Below are 20,175 nucleotides of genomic sequence, written 5' to 3' on the forward strand. Positions count from 1 at the left end.
TTTTAGCATTTCTGTCAGATTTTGTCAGATTTCCAGCTTATATTTTCATAAATAAATTTAACTCAGATTCTTAGTTTAACAGAATACACAAGCTGTTCCAGACAACAGACAATAGACAATAGGTGCAGAAGGAGGCCATTCGGCCCTTTGAGCCAGCACTGCCATTCAATGTGATCATGGCTGATCATTCTCAATCAGTACCCCGTTCCTGCCTTCGCCCCATACCCCCTGACTCTGCTATCCTTAAGAGCTCTATCTAGCTCTCTCTTGAATGCATTCAGAGAATTGGCCTCCACTGCCTTCTGAGGCAGAGAATTCCACAGATTCACAACTCTCTGACTGAAAAAGTTTTTCCTCATCTCAGTTCTAAATGGCCTACCCCTTATTCTTAAACTGTGGCCCCTTGTTCTGGACTCCCCCAACATTGGGAATATGTTTCCTGCCTCTAACGTGTCCAACCCCTTCATAATCTTATACGTTTCGATAAGATCCCCTCTCATCCTTCTAAATTCCAGTGTATACAAGCCTAGTTGCTCCAGTCTTTCTATCTGCATTCAGTTGTGATTAATCAGACTTTGCTGCATGGTATGATTCAAACCTTATTTTTATCTGGCCTGTAACATTCCCACGGAATTACCATTTGATGGTACATTTTGTCAACATTCTCATTGTAAATAGATGGTGGAACATTCAGTCAACATTATCACTATAAATATTCCAACCAAATAAATTAAATCAACTTTGCCATTCAAAAGTATTAATAAACAATTTGCTACCTCTGATTTCCTTTACAAGGAGATGAGTTAACAACGGCACACCCAGTTTTCTCAGGAGTGCATATGGCTTCATGGCCTCTCTTAGAAAGACAAATGCCTTCAAAAATCTTTTGAAAATATATGGGGAGTTTTACAAAGGATTAGATTAGATTAGATTAGATTAGATTAGATTAGATACTTTTATTGTCATATGTGACAAGTAACAGTGAGATGCTTTGTTTTTCATACCTAGGCATACAAAGAGTCACCACATAAAGGACGCTGACAAAATGACAAAATACCCCTTTTTATGCCCCAACGGTCCCCCCCCACCCCTCCTTAGTTCTCAATGCCCCACTCATGCCCGGTCCCTCTTTGTCCTCAGTGGCCTCCCTCGGCGACCTCGGGCTTCAGGATTCCGGCCTCCGGCTTCGGGACTCAAACTCAGACTCGGCCTCAGGAAAAGTGCTCCATCATTGGGGAAATCTCAACTGTTATCCACGGATTATGAAATGCTGGGCATTCTTCAAAAATATATATTTGTTCGAACTTGCATTTTTATTTTCGTCTCAGTGAAAGGAAAAAGTAAATCCAGATAAATTAGGAATGTGTTGGAAAAGTGAATTACAGAAGCTAGGAAGGAATTTTCTCTAATATGTGTCCTTTAGAGAGTAGAATGTTATGATTCCTTAATGAAATCAGTTCAGTGTAGGGATGAATCAATGAAGATTTTGAAACATGGTTACTCAACCAAAGGTTGGGAAAGAGACAGAAATCATATGTGAAATGTGAAACTCGGAGTGTTGTGTGCAACTCTGGTTGTCCTATTACAGGAAGGATGTAGAGGGTTTGGAGGGGTCGCAGAAGAGGTTTACCACAATGCTGCCTGGATTAGATATTAGCCATAAAGAGAGGTTTGACAAACTTGGATTGTTTTCTTGGGAGCAGTGGAGGCCGATGAGAAATTCGATAGAATTAGTTATTCAGAACCCTTTTCCCAAGTATATATATATCAGAGACTAGAAGGCTTAGGTAAAATTAAGATAAAATGAGAAATGAGTTAAAAAGAGATGTGTTGAATACATTTTTATACAGAAGGTGTTGGGTGCCTAGAATGCACTGCCAGGGATTGAGGTGGAGGCTGATATGGTAGTGGTGTTTAAGATGGTTTTAGATAGGCACCTGGATATGCAGGAAATGGAGGGGTATGGATCATGTGCAGGCAGAGGAGATTAGTTTAGTTAGGCATCATGTTGAGCACAGACATTCAGGGCTGAAGCGTCTGTCCCTCTGCTGCACTGTTCTATGTTCTTTGTTTCTTTGCCACGGATAGTTGCCAGGATCAGTGTTTGCAATGGCCCTAGGAAACATGATCATTGTGACTCACATACCTGGGGACAATCAGTCAATGCTTTATATTATTTCTCAAAAGAATGCCACGCATTCCTCCGTTTCATTATTTAGATGAAGGCTTACAATTAAATTGATTCAATGGCAGAAGGACATTCTAAAAGGCATCTGTTCTGCCAATTAGAACATTGCTAGAAATGTTTTCAAAATGTCCTATCGAGATGCCAAAATGCAGAATAACCAACATTTTTATTGCATCATTACAAATACTGATATATATTGAAAGTGTGAAGAACATGGTCACAAATTACATTGTATCAGAAATTGAGCATTGTAACTTCAGGTGACCCATGTTACCAATGGGAAGGTGTATTAAATTGTCCCCCATTTTTCTCATTTTTTGAAATCAAATAAAGCTAAGAGAAATGCCACAATATTTCTGTTTTATGCCTCAGCATCTCCCACTCGAGAGCTTGACCAGTAAAATATTTTTTCTTCGCAGACTCTATGATTACAACCTGTGTCTTAACCATGTTAAATTATATCCCTTTGGAGTGAAGGTAACAAAAACAATGCTTGGTAAGGGGTGGTTTACTTTAATACTTTATTCACATCTGTCATGTTAATTAAAATAATTTACCCAATCAATAGTGCAGCAAATCCTATTATTATGCAGTTTTAGATGTTAAGAATATTGATATAATTCAGCGTTTACCATAACCGATTAGCCATTAGCATCTGATTAGATATTTTACTGTTTCTTGATTGTGCACTTGCACAACATTCTCAATTAAAATATTCCTTACAATAATTTCTAACTTCATAGAGGAACTCAGAATATTGAAAAAGTGACTGTTTAATTCAATATTTTAAAAGGTTTATGATAGCTAACAGCTCAATCATTCGGATCTAACTATGACCATACATCATTATAAAGGCCAGTCAACTAGAATGTATACCATGTTGAAAATAGAACCATTTCACCCCTTGAGTCAAAATGTGTAATCTATAAATTATTTAAACTGCGAGTAATATAATTCTAAGTAACCAATAAAATAAAATCAGTCTGAATCTAGTACTTTCCTCTCCTCGTTTAATTGCACTTTCCTGTTCTTTAAGCATACAGCAAATATATTCTAAGGAAGTAGACATGAATGATGCAGTTTTTAATTACAGTTCCTTCCTGCCCAAGAATTTTGATTTATTTTTCCCCTAGATTTCTCTCAGTGTATCTATAGGCCAATAGAAAGCTGACCATTTCACAGCTGGGTGACAGCTGATAGCCTAACTTGATTTGTAAAGTTGGAGTTCCAGTTTGGAATGATATTGTTCAAAAGAATGTGTGAAAAAACAAAACAGAAGTTTATGCTCTCTAACAATCCTATCTGCAGTACTTCTGGGAATGCAAATGGAATCACAAAATTGTTTTTTATGCTCAAAGTTTTCAAGCAACATAGTATCAGATTTATCCTCAGTGCCTAATATGGTAAGTGCTGTTTGAATCATTATAACAAAAAGAGGTTGTAAAATAAACTTTTATGATTGCCATTTCACATTTCTGTGCCTAGCATAGTAAATGTTTATGTTAAGAAGCTTTAAAGCTATTTACTAAGGTTGTGCAGATTATTTATGTCAATCTTTCAAATCAAGAACAACTTCCTTCCTCTTAAAACTGCTGAAAGGAAGCAATTACATACATCAAAAGAAAACTTTCCATTCCTGCTGAAATAAAATATAAACAACTGATTTAAATGTCACTCCTCATAACCGTATTACAGCAGTTGTTATTAAAGGATCGAAAGGCAAAAAGAAATGGAAGAGAAAGCTTGTTTCTTTTGCCAAATATATCAGTGAGATTTTAAACATTAATCAAGGGGAGCTTAAAAATTCCCTGAAGCAAGAAGTATCCAGTTAATGTCGAGGACCTTGAGAGCTTAGTAATAGAACGTTGACATCTATTGTTTCTAGTCATTTTACAAGTTATAATTTAAGAAAAAAACAATTTAACCTTCTTTATAAGAAACAAATGATTGTTGGGATTTTTTTTAATACTTTGCAATTTAACATGATGAAGTTTATCTGTGTGAGATTTATATAAATGTCATGGTCAAAAACTCCAAAACAACTCCCACCCTTTGGACTCATTAATCTGCAGTTATCTTCCGAGACTTCTAAAATATTTTGACTCTGATCTTATCTGTCCCTCAGGATAAAAACACGCACAGTATGACAGAAAGATAGTGGTGCTTATAAGATCAGCTTTCCTAAATAAAACATTTTTTTTATTAAAAGATGTAACTGTTAAGTTTTCTTGGTTCCCTTGGACCTTTCTCAAGCATTTCACGAGACAGGGGCCACCTTGTTTGCGCAACCATTCAACGATGCTGCAATAACTTTAAAAGAAGTCAAGAGGAAGCAAACTGTAACACTCCCTGAATAACCATCCCTCTATTCAGTTTTCCATTTTGAACCATTACAGAAAGATATGTTCACTGGATTTAGCAAAAAAAAATGATAGGAATAAAAACAAATATAATATCATTAGGGGAATAATCTATTAATGTGGTTCAGCTCTATTTTTAGAAACTGTTACCATTATTTTAAATAAATCTTTATTATTAGGACAATTTCAATCCACAATTCACATCAATTTTGATAAATAAATAGTTGTAGAATTACTCTGTTAAGTTATGCATCTTGTTTTGAAAGTATTTGAAAGGCAAAGTGGAACAAGTAAAATGTAATTTACAACATCATACATGGCTTGCAAACATACAAACCTACCATCATTTATTAAACAAACTTAAATCACAAGTATTCTTCCCTTTTAATTCTGCTTTGTTCAGTTGAAGTATTATTTACAAAAGCACAAGAAATGCTAAAAATATGAAACAAAAGTAGAAAATACCGAAAGTTAGCAGGAGTTCAGACGGCAGTTGCATTGGTGAAGGTCAGATTAAGATATGTATCGTCAAAGCCCTTCTTTAGAAAGGAACCATAGAACCATTTTAACAGAACTGCAAAAAAACTATTTGGAGAAACTCCAACTGCACAGCAAAAATAAAAACAGGGAACATACAACCCACTAAAAAAAATAGAAGATTGTTAGATAATATAAAATATTATCAGAGGCTTGAAGTGGGAATAGCATTTAAGGCATAAAGTGGGCTAGAAAGGGCACTTTAAAGTGACACTGTAGGATGATGTTGGATGAGTGTCAGTCAATGCCAATATTACACAAGGCCCTCTGGCAACAACATTTCAACATGGACGTGATAAAACTAGTTGTGAAAATTGCAGAGCCTACCATTACTAATTTTACTTCCATGGGGTCTGACTCTACATTCCCCTCGCCCTCCCTTCCCCTTTCACAGGAAATGTAAACAGGGTCTGGAGGAAATGAGGAAGCTTGTTTGTCAAGACCAAATCTTATCTGCCTGCACAAAATCCATATGGTGGATTATCGTGAATGAAGGTAGATAAATCTCCAGGGCCTAATCCGATATATCCAAGGACATTGTGGGAAATTAGAGACGAAATCGCAGGAGCCCTGGTTGAAATTTATGAGTCATATTTAAACATGGGATACGTGCCGGAAGACTGGAGGGTGGCAAATATTGTGCATCTATTCAAGAAGGGCTACAGGGAAAATGTTGGGAACTATAGGCCAGTGAGCTTAACATCTGTAGTCGGAAAGTTACTGAGAGTATTCTGAGGGATAGGATATACAGGCATTTGGATGTCAAGGGCTGATTAGGGATAGTCAGCATGGCTTTGTACATGGGAGGTCATGTCTCACAAATCTGATTGAGTTTTTTGAAGACGTGACCAAAAAGGTCTATGAGGGCAGAACTGTAGATGTTGTATACATGGATTTCAGTAAGGCATTCGACCAGGTTCCACAGGGTAGGCTGCTTTGGAAGGTTAGATTGCATGGGATCCAAGGAAAGGTAGCTGAATGGATAGCAAATTGACTTCATGGAAGGAAGCAGAGTGTGATGGTGGAAGGTTGCTTCTCGGCTGTGACCAGTGGTGTGTCTCATGGTTCGGTGCTGGGCTCATTACTGTTTGTCATCTGTATCAATGACTTGGTTGAGAACATTCATGGTAAGATTAGCAAGTTTGAAGATGATACAAAAATGGGTAGTTTTGCAGATAGTGAAGATGGTTGTGAAAGATTGCAGCAGGATCTTGATCAATTGGCCAGGTGGGCTGAGGAATGGTTGATGGAATTTAATACAGAGAAATGTGAGGTGTTGCATTTTGGGAAATCTAACATGCGCAAGACCTACACAGTGAATGGTAGGGCTCTGGGGAGTGTTGAAGAGCAGAGGAATTTAGGAGTGCAGGTGCATGCTTCCTTGAAGATGGAGTCGCAGGTAGATAGGGTGGTCAAAAAGGCTTTTGGCACATTGGTCTTCATCAGTCAGAGTATTGAGGATAGAAGTTTGGAGGTCATATTGCAGTTGTATAAGACATTGGCGAGGCCACATTTAGAGTATTGTGTTCAGTTCTGGGCACATTTTTATAGGAAAGATGTCGTGAAGCTGGGAAAGGTACAGAGACGATTTACGAGGATGTTGCTAGTACTAGAGGTCTGACCTATAGGGAAAGGTTGAGTAGGCTTGGACTCTATTTCTTGGAGTGCAGGAGGATGAGAGGTGATCTTATAGAGGTGTATAAAATCATTAGAGGTATAGATTGGGTGGATACGCAGAGTCACTTGCCCAGAGTAGGTGAATCGAGGACCAGAGGACATTGGTTTAAGGTGAAGGGGAAAAGATTCAATAGGAATCTGAGGGGTAACTTTTTCACTCAAGAGGTGGTGGATAAATGGAACAAGCTGTCAGAGGAGGTAGTTGAGGCAGGAATTATCCCAACATTTAAGAAACAGTTAGACAGGTACATGGATATGACAGGTTTGGAGGTATACGGAGGTATATGGCAAGTGAGACTAGTGTAGTTGGGACATGTAGGCCGGTGTGGGCAAGTTGGGCTGAGGGGCCTGTTTCCACACTGTATCACAGTATCACTGACTCTATGACTATATCCTTCCATTCCCTGCATATCTATGTGCCTATCCAAAGATCTCTTAAATGCCACTATAGTATCTGCCATCACCACTATCCCCAGCAGTGCATTGCAGGCATACACAGTTAACACCATTGAAAGCCATTTCAAACTAGATTAAGGTTAATTTCATGATTTTTGTGAGGGACCTGTGGGGGCATTAATACTAGAGGTAGCTACATTTCAGCACACCAAAACTGGATTTTCAATTTCTAGTCAGTAGACCATTCTCACCATGTTGCTGGATACTGGTGCTTAGAAGTGTTCTGCACACATTCCAATGGATGAGGATTGGTAAGGTGCCTACTGGCAGTTGTTCCAAACAGTATGATCAGCTGTCCTCTTTCGCCATAACAGCAATCGTGAGCTCATCGGTGGCACTGCCAGTGCTCCTGGGTTACCTCTGGCCCAGACTGTTGCTACTCATCGTGATATGCCATCTGAAACCTCATCTTACACCTCAGAGGAGTTTGAAGTCATACTTAAACTGTATCAAACACCAGCGAGAGCATATTTAGAGCACTGAGGACTGTTCTAATCAATGGATGTGAGAGGAGAAGAAATGGGGCAGAGCAGATTTATGAAGACGTTGTCAGGATTGGAGAATTATAGTTAAGCGTTGTTGAAGTCCTCGGTCTTTAATGTCATTGAGGAGATAGAAAGTTTCAACACATTAGTCTGATTGTTTTCTTTGGTTGAAGGAAAATGATTTAAGTCAGTATATAAAATTTTGAGAAACTTGAATAGGGTAAACAGGAAGCTCCCATTACTCTCATGGAGGGGTGACAAAAAACAACACGCATAGATTTAAAATAATTGGTCGAAAGGTTAGACGGAAATTGAAGAAAACATGTTTCACTTGGTAGATTGGAGGGACCTTAAACGTATGATCTAAATAGAGGCAGAAACACCAACCACATTTACAAAATATTTGAATAAAGATCTGAAGACTGGTTAGCTGTTCCAGAGTCTAGATGCAAAATATCGACCACCTCTCTGCCTCCATTTCTACAGCTTCCTCTATCAGCTCATTCCAAATATGGACTATCCTTTGAGTGAAAAATTTGCCCATGAGGTCGCTCTTAAATCTCTCGCATCTCATCTTAAGTGTTAAGAGTTCAGAGTCAAGAGTATTTAATTGGCATATGTACCAACAATGGAACAATGGAACTTGCTGCAGCTTAACAGGTTCATAAATACAATAACATACTGATAACATGATCTGTATATAATATATATAATATGATTAAAAATCCAATATTTAATAACAGTAATACTAGGTGACCATGATCGCAAAAGAAACTGATGCCCATGGTGCAACCAAAGAGTCAAGAGTGTTTTACTGTCAAATGTCCCAGATAGAACAATGAAATTCTTACTTGCAGCAGCATAACGGAATATGTAAAAATGGTACACTGTAAACAGTATAATAAACAAGAGAGAAAAAAAATTCAGTGTGTGTGTGTATATGCACATACTCACAAATACAGATATATAGATCATATATATATATATATATATATATATATATATATATATATATATATATATATACACGCACACATACGTACATACAAAAAAAAGACAATAATGGTGCAATAATAACAATAACAACAATAATAATTGGACAAAGATACAGTCTAAAGAAGATTATAGTTGTTGAACTTAGTGTTGTGGCGTGATCAAGAGCTTAATGGTTGCTGGGAAGAAGCTGTGCTTGAAACTGCGGTCACAGTTTACAAGTTCCTGCACCTTCTTCCCTATGGTAGATGCGAAATGGGAGCATGACCAGGGTGGTGTGGATCTATAATGATATTATCCGATTTTTGAATCAAAATGAATTAAATTGAATTGAATTGAATTGAATTGAATTGAGTACATTTTATTACCACCAGGAACAAATTGACATTTGGCACTTTGGATTTCTAACATCTTGTCCTGTGTATTTGGAAACATATTAGCCAAGTATGTATACATAGGAATTTGCCTTGGTGCTTTGCTCGCAAGTAACAACACGACATACAGTAAACAATTAACAATAAAACATTATGATTTAAACATGTGAAGAATGAAATAAAATACCAGATCAAAAGGAGGCAACACCTTTTAAAGTTGTTGTTACTAATTTGTACTGACTGTGGTCGGCCAATGAGGATGCCGCCTACCACCATCACTGGTAGTGCCTTCCAGGCATCCAACAATCTGCATGAAAACTCTTTCCTGCACAACTCCTTTGAACTTTGTCCCTCTCACCTTCAAGTTATGCCACAAGTTTTTTTACATTTTCACCCTGGCAAAAGATTTCAACTGTCTACACTATCTATGCCTCTCATAATTTTACAAATTTCTATCAGGTCTCCCCGCAACCTCCAACACTCCAAAGACAAAAATTCAATGTTTGTCCAACCTCTCCTGTGAATTAATACCTTCGAATTCAGGCAGCTTTCTACTTAGGTTGCCGCATTCAGGGAACTGTGGACTTGGACTGCAATGTACATCAATGGCTTTCAGGGTGTTGCCATTAACTGTTTCCCTTTACATTTGACCTCGCAAAGTGCAACACATCACACTACTGGATATTTTGACAACCTTCCTCCCTGTCTGCAACTGAACCAATTTATGGTATCACTTCAGAAGCATTCCAACGTGTGGAGGCGTTTTTGTTTGCCTTACATCGACTTCAGTTTTATTAAGATGCCACAACTACGTACTAATTTGATGCCAAAACTTCAATCTCATCTCACCTTAGCTCTGTTGTCATGACTCATCGTCATGACAAGCACTAGAACCAAAGTTGTAGTAAGGTCTGAAATAAAATGATCGTGAGTATCAGTGAGCAGACTATTGATGAAAAGTACCATTGGATCATAGTCATGATTTTATGATGACTGGAAAATATGACATAATAATTACTAATTCTGCAAAGTCTTATCTTCACCAGTTTCTCAAATAAGATTTTTTTTTAAATGCCTTCTCTAATTCCCAAATTCACAATTGTTCTCCAAATTTCTCCACTCTTTGGTTTCATCCTCTGGAATATCTTTGTCCCCTCTTTTATTTCATTATTACTATGAATATCTCAAACCATCAATAACAACAAACAATATTTATATTGTATTGGCAAATGCATTGCTAATAGCTGTTTGAAGCATAGGCTGCTAGTACATAAATCAGCATGCAAACAGGATTTTACATCAATAATATTACTTGGCACTTCCCATGTAAGCTTATACTATTGAATGGTTGCTCAGAAGCATGAGCATTTGACAGCACTGGGTCTACTCGCTGGAGTTTAGAAGGTTGAGCGGGAATCTCATTGAAACTTACAGAATAATGAAAGGCATAGATAGAGTGGATGTGGAAAGGATGTTTCCATTGGTAGGAGAGTCTAGGACCAGAGGTCATAGCCTCAGAATTAAAGGAGGAATTGAGGAGGAACTTCTTGAGTCAGAGAGTAGTTATTCTGTGGAACTCATTGCCACAGAGGACTGTGGAGAGAGAATGTCTTGACTAGAATGGGTGTCAAGGGTTATGGGTAGAAGGCAGGAAAATTGAAGTAGAAGGCAGAGATCAGCCACGATTGAATGGCAGAGTAGACTCGATGGGCCGAATGACCTAATTCCACTCTATATCTTGTGAACTTGTAACTGTTAACTGATTTTAACTGGAATGATTATTAAATGTCTTTATAGAGTTCTTTAAGATTGAAAAGTTGGAAAGAATGTGTGGCAAGTTCTGAACAACTTTGTCCTGACTTTGTAGGCTCGTCAAAAATCAGTTGCTCATGGACACTAGTGTATAATGAGCATTCCCCCTTGTGTGTAGCAAATGGTGAGAAGCACAATAACAACATTTATGACTTGACGTATAGGCTGGTGGAGTATGTAGACACATGGCTAAAATTCTGAAGGTACACATTTTAGTAGGTAAAATAAGAAAAACAAATGTAAATGGTAGATTTCTACACATGGAATTTGTATATTACAGAACCAGAAACACAGATCCTTGAAGGCACGGGCTTTTGAAGCAAAAGAAAATAGAGTAACAAAAGCAAAAAAGTTATGTTGACCTTTGTAAAATACTGATTCAGCCTCAACTCAATTATTGCATTTAATTCTGGCCACTGCATTATAGAAAAAATGTAAAGGCCCCAGAGAAATTGTAGGAAAAAAATCAGTCAAGTGATCTCAGGATTGAGGGACCAGACCGGAGGATACAGAATTAAGGTAACACAAAGATAATCTTTTTCATGCAGCAACTATTTATGATCTGAAATGTTCTGTCTGTAAAGATGGTGAAAACAGATTGCATCTAAAGGCTAATTGAGTGGATACTTGAGGAAGGGGTGAGTTACAGACTTTGGGGTAAGCACTGGAGAATGGAAATGATTAGGATTTTCTTACAGAGAGCTGCTATGTGTCTCTTTCTGTGGCATAGTGATCCTACAGAGATCATGTAGAGTAGGACAAGTTGCTGATCAGGAGGAGATAGAGATGGGGAGAGAATACTGTGTTGCAGAATTCACGTGTTATTTATGTATCATTTATATTGTTGTGTATCGTCTGAATCTATGTGCTGTGACATTGCTGCAAGCAGTGTTTTCATTGTGCCTGTATCTCACTGTGCCTTGACTTGAAAATTGGATCTCCACAGGAGGACAACATCACCCTTGGTCTTCAGAGAACAATTTGTAGACCTGTACCTTAATATCTGTTCTTTAGTTACAAAATCTTGACTGAAATCTTCCATCTGCTGCAGGCATTGTTAAGGCTACCATAACAATTTGGGTTTGCAATGTTGAGCCCTCCAGTTGTGTACCTGACACTCAGGCCAGGTGTAATAGTCCGAAGATCCTCTCCTCTTGATACCCTGCAGCAAACCAAAGGGCGGCTGCCGGGTGAAAAGAAGTATGAGTCGATGAACAGGTGGACAACATGCATGCAATGAAAACCACACTGTACCGTGAAATATAATATAGCAGCTATTGACTTTTGGTTACAAGAATTCTGCTTCCTGTACTGATCTGGAGGAGCCCGACAGTAACCTGTGAGAGCAGGTGTCAGGATTTGTGGTTCTCTTCAGAATGCTGCACAATATCGCCATCCTGAGGGCACACCTCTTGCCACAAGCAAGGCAGTGAATGGCAGCAGAGCAGATGTTGGAAGCACAAGAGCAAGTGGCGAAAGAGCTGTAGGTGGAGCAACATAGGAGGCATCAACATCGATGCTCCCTTTCTTCTCAAGGTATTGGTCACCAACTCATCTAACTGCCATAGTACAAAATATCACACAAAGTTTCCTCACACTATTCCTTCTCGCAGTTGCTCACTGTCGTAGTTCATTTTTCACAATGCAAGAAAAAGCATTAAAAAAAATTAACATTTCAAACCAATTAATGCACATCATTATGTAACCCCTGAAACTGATCTCAAGGAGCAGCTAAAAAGTGTCAAGTTTAGGAGAATGAAATCTATCATCCTGAGCGGGAATAGTAGGTTAATTCTCCATGGAGCTATTGAACCTGAACAATCCCAGTAATGGATTGTCTGAGGAGATAGGACATGGGCATGTAAGTACATCAATGCCTCTACTTCCTCAGGAGACAAAGGAATTCAGCATGCTTCCAATGACTCATCAATTTCTGCCAATGCACCGTAGGAGGCATCCTATCTAGATGCATCATAGCTTTGTCTGGCAATTGCTTTGCTCAAGACCATGAGAAGTTGCAGACACTTGTAAACATGGCCCAGTCGATAACACAAAGCAGCCTCCTCTTCCATCAACTCCATCTACATTTGATGCTGCCTTGGGAAAGTAGCCAACATAATCAAGGATGACTCACACCCCAGCAATTCTATCTTCTCACATCTCCTGTCAGGCAGAAGATACAAAGGTTTCAAAACATGTAACACCACATTAAAATTCAGCATCTGCCAACCTGCCTCTTGCAAAGACGCCATCCCCTCCTCTCAATTTCTCCGTCTCCACCACACCTACTCCCAAGATGAGACTTTTCACTCTGCGACATCCGGGATGTCCTCTTTCGTTATTAAACGTGGTTTCCCCCCTGCTGTCATAGTCTCCTCTGTATCTTATTCAACTCTCCCTCCCCTAGTTCTCCTGATCATCATCTTTCACCCTTACCAGCCTTTGCTTCCAATATATAATTTTCTGACATTTGCTGCCACCTTCAATGTAATCCCACCACCCAGCACATTTTCCCATCACCTTCCTTCCCACTTTCTAAATAGATCACTCCCTCCACCACCCCTTAATTCAGTCATCCTTTCCCACCAACCAACCTCCTCTCTCACATTCATTCAGGGAACACAGCAGACCTTCCATGTGAGGTAAAGGTTCACATATACCTCCTCTAACCTCACCTATCGCATTCAGTGCTCTTGATATGGGCGCCTTTACTTCAGTAGACTCAGCAGAAACAATGCGACTGTTTCACCGAACTGATGTGCTCATTCTGCCAAGGCCATATATCTCTATTACCTTTTGTCTTTAATTCTTTGGCCCTTATCGAACCATCTGCCTATCAAACCCCCCTCACCTGTAACCACCTTGCCAGGTTTCGTCCTGCCAACAGCTCTCTTTCAGCTTCCCCCCGCCCCCCCCCAACCCCTCCCCACCATTGCAATGTCTGAAGAAGTGTCCCGACCTGAAACGTTGCATAATCGTGCTCTCCAGTTATGTTGCCTGATGCACTGAATTACTCCAACACCTTGTGCCTTTTAAGATAAAACAGGTCCACCTTTTTAGGACGCCTCATAAAGCCAACATCATAACAGAGTAAAATAAAGTTTCTGTGAATGAACTTCAGTGCTTGTTTTCTCCCTTGCAATGTGCAGTTGCAGTTGGTAACATTCTCTTTCAAGGTTCACACAGTAAGGGTGGCCATTTTGTTAAGGTGCTGGAAAGCAACAGTTGCTCTTGAATTCCTCTCTGTCAAGTGAACGTCAACTTCATCAGAATTGAGGAGAAATTTACAAATAAATTTAAGAAAAGATCATTTTTTGACGTGACTCGGCAGCTTTAATGGCATCAGTAGTGACAGTGACATCTAATCAAACTCATTGCCTCTGTCCCACAAGCAGGCACTGCACTCACAAGCCCAAATTGGGGTGTTGCTCAGAGCATCATTAAAATGTCAGAGCAGGCTCTCTTTCCCTAAACGTCTCAAATGACCTGTCTTCAACCAGCCACATCACAAATGACACTGCGCACATGCACCAAAGTTTAAAAATTCGTGCAAACTGTAATTTTCATGGTCAGTTATGTTATTGTATGTACCAAGGTAACAATAGATAAATTAGATAAAGTAGGGAATAATTACACTTTAAAGGAAGCCTAAAGAATAACAAAAATACATAGTAACCTGCAAAAAGTGGACATTATTCCTTTGTTCGGATTCTTCTCACTTCTCATTAATCCAATCGGCTCATTAAAGCAAATTTGCACAGCAATTACTTTGAATGACTAATAAGTTACTATGACTTAACATTGGTGTCCCAAAACTGAAAAATAACTTTAATAGTTGTGTAGTACAATGTAATACAAGCTCTATAACACAGCCTTTAAGGTTTAAAATGTACCTAAAAACACATTTTTAGAATCAATTAGTGAAATACAACAGTCGAGAACAACCAAAGTTTTGTAACACTGCTCTAAAGGTCTTGTCGTTTTCTTTTGTAGCTGAATACGTCTATAAAAAGTTAGCGTTAAACTTTGCACTCGTGTTTCGCAGACACCTCATTCATCCCACTCTGCTTGATCTCTGGTAAGATCAGTCTCTCTGTATCTGGTTGGCAGTGTCACCTTCACCTTTGCTGCCAGAATGATCAGATATCTGTATCATGTGAACGAGACTCCCAGCCAGCATGGGTCAGGACGTACACAATTTGTGGCGCCTGCTAACAGTGTCTCAGATTTGTAGAGCTCAGTCACAGCCTTAGGGCAGAGTGTAATTATTTTCATATAAAGGTACAGTGAGGAGTGATTTAAAGCAAGTGCATCTTTTTGACAGTATTAAGGAGCAGACATCAGAAGTTTGCCTCGGGTCATGCTTTGTATAAGTAAAACACAAAATTACATGTTTTATTATAAATATTTATGTAGACCCTATCTGGCCATATCAGCAAAACAAATATAAAAATCACTTAGCAGTTAGTTTTGTTGCTGACTGTGGGGAGGCAGCTTTAATTGCAGGTTTACACAGTCTGAGGAGCAGAAGTTAGTCTGTTTTCAGAAAAAGGACCAGCACAAATTGTTGTGTCATCAAACTGACTGGAAATTTATGTGACCTCGGCAAAAAGTCAAGTCTGTTTCCAAGAGCAACAGTACCTGAATTATGTCATTCATAATATAGTGCCAGAGCAAGTGAGCAGACCAAAGAAGGATGGATTAACCTAAACCGACTCTTGGCATGATAAAAACATTCTAACATTCCTGCAGATATTAAATGTCACCACATCAGCTCATTTAAAAAAACGGTGTGATAGTTAATAGTTATTGTATTTGCTCACATGGATCCGTTACCGGTACAAACACAAACAACATGGAGATACTTACAGACAATCTTGCGTTGTGTACTGACAAGGTGCTAGTGGGTTCACAATGAAGGAATGGCCACCCGTATGCCCACCATTTTCTGTGTGAAAATGTATTAAGCTGCACATTCCAAACATCTATGGCTGTACGCTGCCACGTGGAAGTCAGGACACTGATGAGGATCTGATGCGAATGCATCTAACCCCATGTTCTGGCCCTGGGCTCACCATTGAGGACAGGAGCACTACATGTGCAGTTTTAGTTTAAAAATAAGATTGAGTATAGTATTGACATGTGTACCGAGGTACAGTGAAAAGCTTTTGCTTGCGTGCTATCCAGTCAACGAAAAGACTAAAGAAGGGTCTCGACCCGAAAGGTCACCTATTCCTTCTCTCCAGAGATGCTGCCTGTCCTGCTGAGTTACTCCAGCATTTTGTGTCTACCTTTGAAGAAAACACTATTACAATCAAGCTGTCCACAGTGTCCAGATAAAGAATAAAGGGGACAACATATAGTGCAAGTTAAAGTCCAATAAAGTCCAATTAGAGCTAGTTCAAAGGTTTCCAATGAGTAGATGGGATGTCAGGACTACACGCTAGCTGATGAGAGGACTGTTTAGTTGCCTGATTACAGCTTGGAAGAAACTGTAATCTGAATCCGAACTCTGAATCTGCAGGTATTCATTTTCAAACCTGTACCTCTTGCTGAGGGGAGAAAGGGGAAGAGGGTGTGACTGGAGTGACGCTGGTCCTTGATTATGCTGGTGTCCCTGCCAATGCAGCATAAAGTGCAGATGGAGTCAATGGAAGGGAGGTTGGTTTGTGTGATGGTCTGGGCTATGTCTACCACTCTCTACAATTTCTTGTGGTCTTGGATGCAACTATTCCCAATTCAGACTATGATGCATCCCAATAAAATGCTTTCTACGGTGCATCTATAGAAGTTGGTGAACGTTGGTGGGGACATGCTGAACTTCCTAAGCCTTCTAAGTAGGGGCTTTCTTGGCCATAGCTTTAGACAATAGACAATAGACAATAGGTGCAGGAGTAGGCCATTCAGCCCTTCGAGCCAGCACCGCCATTCAATGCGATCATGGCTGATCACTCTCAATCAGTACCCCGTTCCTGCCTTCTCCCCATACCCCCTCACTCCGCTATCCTTATAGAGCTCCATCCAGCTCTCTCTTGAAAGCATCCAACGAACTGGCCTCCACTGCCTTCTGAGGCAGAGAATTCCACACCTTCACCACTCTCTGACTGAAAAAGTTCTTCCTCATCTCCGTTCTCCTAAATGGACACTCCCCCCCCTACATCAAAAATCTTCTAACCCCCCTCTCTAACTCCAGGTCCCTCAGATCGGCCGACTTGGGGCTATTCACTATCCCGCGGTCTAGGCTTAAACTCAGGGGTGACCGCGCTTTTGCGGTTGCAGCTCCTAGACTGTGGAACAGCATCCCTCTCCCGATCAGAACTGCCCCCTCCATCGACTCCTTTAAGTCCAGGCTCAAAACATATTTCTACTCCCTAGCGTTTGAGGCTCATTGAGGAGGCGCTGTGAACTGTTTGCGTGCTACTGTATGTTTTCATTTTTTTTCTATTGGAACCTAATCAAATGTACAGCACTTTGGTCAACGTGGGTTGTTTTTAAATGTGCTATACAAATAAAATTGACTTGACTTGACTTGACTTGACTTATTCTTAAACTGTGGCCCCTTGTTCTGGTTCTTGTTCAGGACAAATTGCTGGTGATATATATTCCGAGGAACTTGAATCTTTCAACTATCTCCACTTCGGCATCATCAATGTGGGCTGCGGCGTGGGTCCTGAAATCAATCATAATCTTCTTTGTCTTGCTGACATTAAGGGAGAGCTTGTTGTCTTGGCACCAGGTTTCGAGGTTCTCAATCTCTTTCCAGTGTTCCATTTCTTCATTATTTAATATGTAGGAAGGAACTGCAGATGCTGGTATTAACTGATGGACACAAAAGGATGGAGTAACTCTGCGGGACTGGCATCATCTCTGCAGAAAAGGAATAGGTGATGTTTTGAGTTGAGACCCTTCTTCAGACTGCCTGTTCTGCTGAGTTACTCCGGCTTTTTGTATCTATCATTATTTAATAACTGGCCCACTATGATGGTGTCATCTGCAAACTTATAATTTGAGTTAGATTGGTGTTTGAGTGCATAGGGTGCATAGCGGGGCTGGGATCGTATCCTTGTGGGGCGCGATCATTCTAGAGGATGATTTTGTCACCTATCCTCACTGATCGTGGTCTGTTGGTCGGGAAGTCGAGGATCCAGTTGCAGAGAGGAATCCTGACTCTGTTCCACGAGTTTGGAGATGAACTTGGTTGGGATAATCTATTGAAAACAGAACTATAGTCTATGAAAAGCAGCCAAGGATCAAGAAACACTTTTAAAAATGTATTTTTAACAAAATTGTTTTTAAATCATTGAATGTTTTCATTAAATGAAATATTAATACTGAGGGGAGACCTTATAAAAGTTCACAAAATCATGAGGGTCAGAGATAAGGTGAATGGCCGTAGTCTTTTTCCCAAGGTAGGGGAGTCTAAAGCTAGGGGGCATAGGTTTAAGGTGAGAGGGAAAAGAATTTAAAGGATGGGCAACTTTTTCTCACAGAGGATAGTGGGCATATGGAATGAGATGCCAGAGGAAGTGGTAGAGATGTGTATAATTACATCATTTAAAATACACTTCAACAGGTACATGGATAGCAAAGGTTAGGAGGGAATAGATGTAGGTAGGTAAGCGAAACTAACTTGGTTGGGCAAATTGGTTGGCGAGGATGAATTGGGCTGAAGAGGCTGTTTCTATGTTGTATAGCTCTAATACTCAATGACTCTATTTGTATCCAAGTATCTCGGATCATTAGGGTTATTTGGAAACAATGAAATAGTCTTTGACAACATGAAGTGAGGGAAAGCCATGAGCATGGTTCATGAGTGGAGTGTAATCTACCTTTACCCAAAAGCTGGTTGTTGATCACAACCCACTGAATCTTATCGAATAAGCAATTAATACTAGATGGATTAACAATAACAATCAATAAGCAAATAATTCTATGATGTACAGAGGGATCTTGGTGTCCAAGTCCACAGCTCCTTGAAAGCAGAAACACAAGTAGATAGAGTGGTAAAGAAAGCATAAGGTATGCTTGCCTTCATTGGTCGAGGCACTGAGTATAAGAGTCAAGAAGTCGTGTTGCAGCTTTCTAGGACTTCTGTTAGGCTGCATTTGGATATTGTGTGCAATTCTGGTCACCCAATTACAAGACTGATGTGAAGGTTTAAGAGGGGGTACGACTTTGGAGTGTACGTCTTTGTGTAGGATAGTGCTATTAGTACACAGGGATTGCTGATCAGCGCAGACTTGGTGGGCCAAATGGCCTGTTTCTGCGCTTTATCTCTAAACTAAACTAAACTAAAGATAGACACAAAAAACTGGAGTAACTCAGCAGACAGGCAGCATCTCTGGAGAGAAGGAATGGGTGCTGTTTCAGGTCGAGACCCTTCTTTAAAAATAGGTTTACCAGAATGCTGCCTTTTTAAGAAGGTATTAGCAGGCAGTTTGGAATACGGATTGTTTTCTTTGGAATGTCAGAGGTAATCCATTAGAAGTAGATAAAAGTATGCGAAGCATGGACAGGGAAGACAGTCAGGATGGAAATGATAAAAGACTAGAGGGCATGGCTTTAAGGTGAGAGGAGCAAATTTTAAAGAAGATGTGTGGGGTAAGTTATTTACAAAGCATTGTGGATGCCTGGAATATGCTGCTTGGCGTGGTGGTGGAGACCAATATGATAGTGTCACTTATGAGGCTTTTAGACAGGTACAGGGATGTGCAGGGAATGTAGGATATGGATCCAATGGAGGCAGAAGAGATTAGTTTAACATGGCATCATGTTCAGCATGAACATTGTGGACCAAAGGCCCTGTTCCTGTGCTGTACCATGTACTACATTCTCTAACTAAAGTTTCTAAAAAAATATTTAAATGCACCATTTAATAACTAATGTTTAACAGGATGATTTTCCATTCGTAAAATGCATAATTCTTTTAGCTATTTCAATGCAATTCTTCTCCTCCACCCCTTTAAAATTAGGTTCAGTTTTTATTGCCAACTGAAAACAATAACTACTCCCAATAAAAGTAGTGACATTTCTCTTGAAAAATGCAGTCAGAGACATACAGTTATATATAAAATTTATACATAGAATTAACCTTAAGTCACGTACAGAAATTGTAGTCTCCAAGTTCGATTGACAGAGGAATAACATAATCACGTCACTGGTTATCTGTGTGCACTGTCCTCATCCAAATTATTGTTTGTGGTTCATTGACCACAATTAAACAGATGGTTAGCTATCTTTAGTGAGCTACTCTGTTACAGCTAATAATTTTGGCAGATGTGTTATGGAAACCC

This window comes from Rhinoraja longicauda, chromosome 14 (genome assembly GCF_053455715.1).
Source record: "Rhinoraja longicauda isolate Sanriku21f chromosome 14, sRhiLon1.1, whole genome shotgun sequence".
NCBI classification, from domain to species: Eukaryota; Metazoa; Chordata; class Chondrichthyes; order Rajiformes; family Arhynchobatidae; genus Rhinoraja; species Rhinoraja longicauda.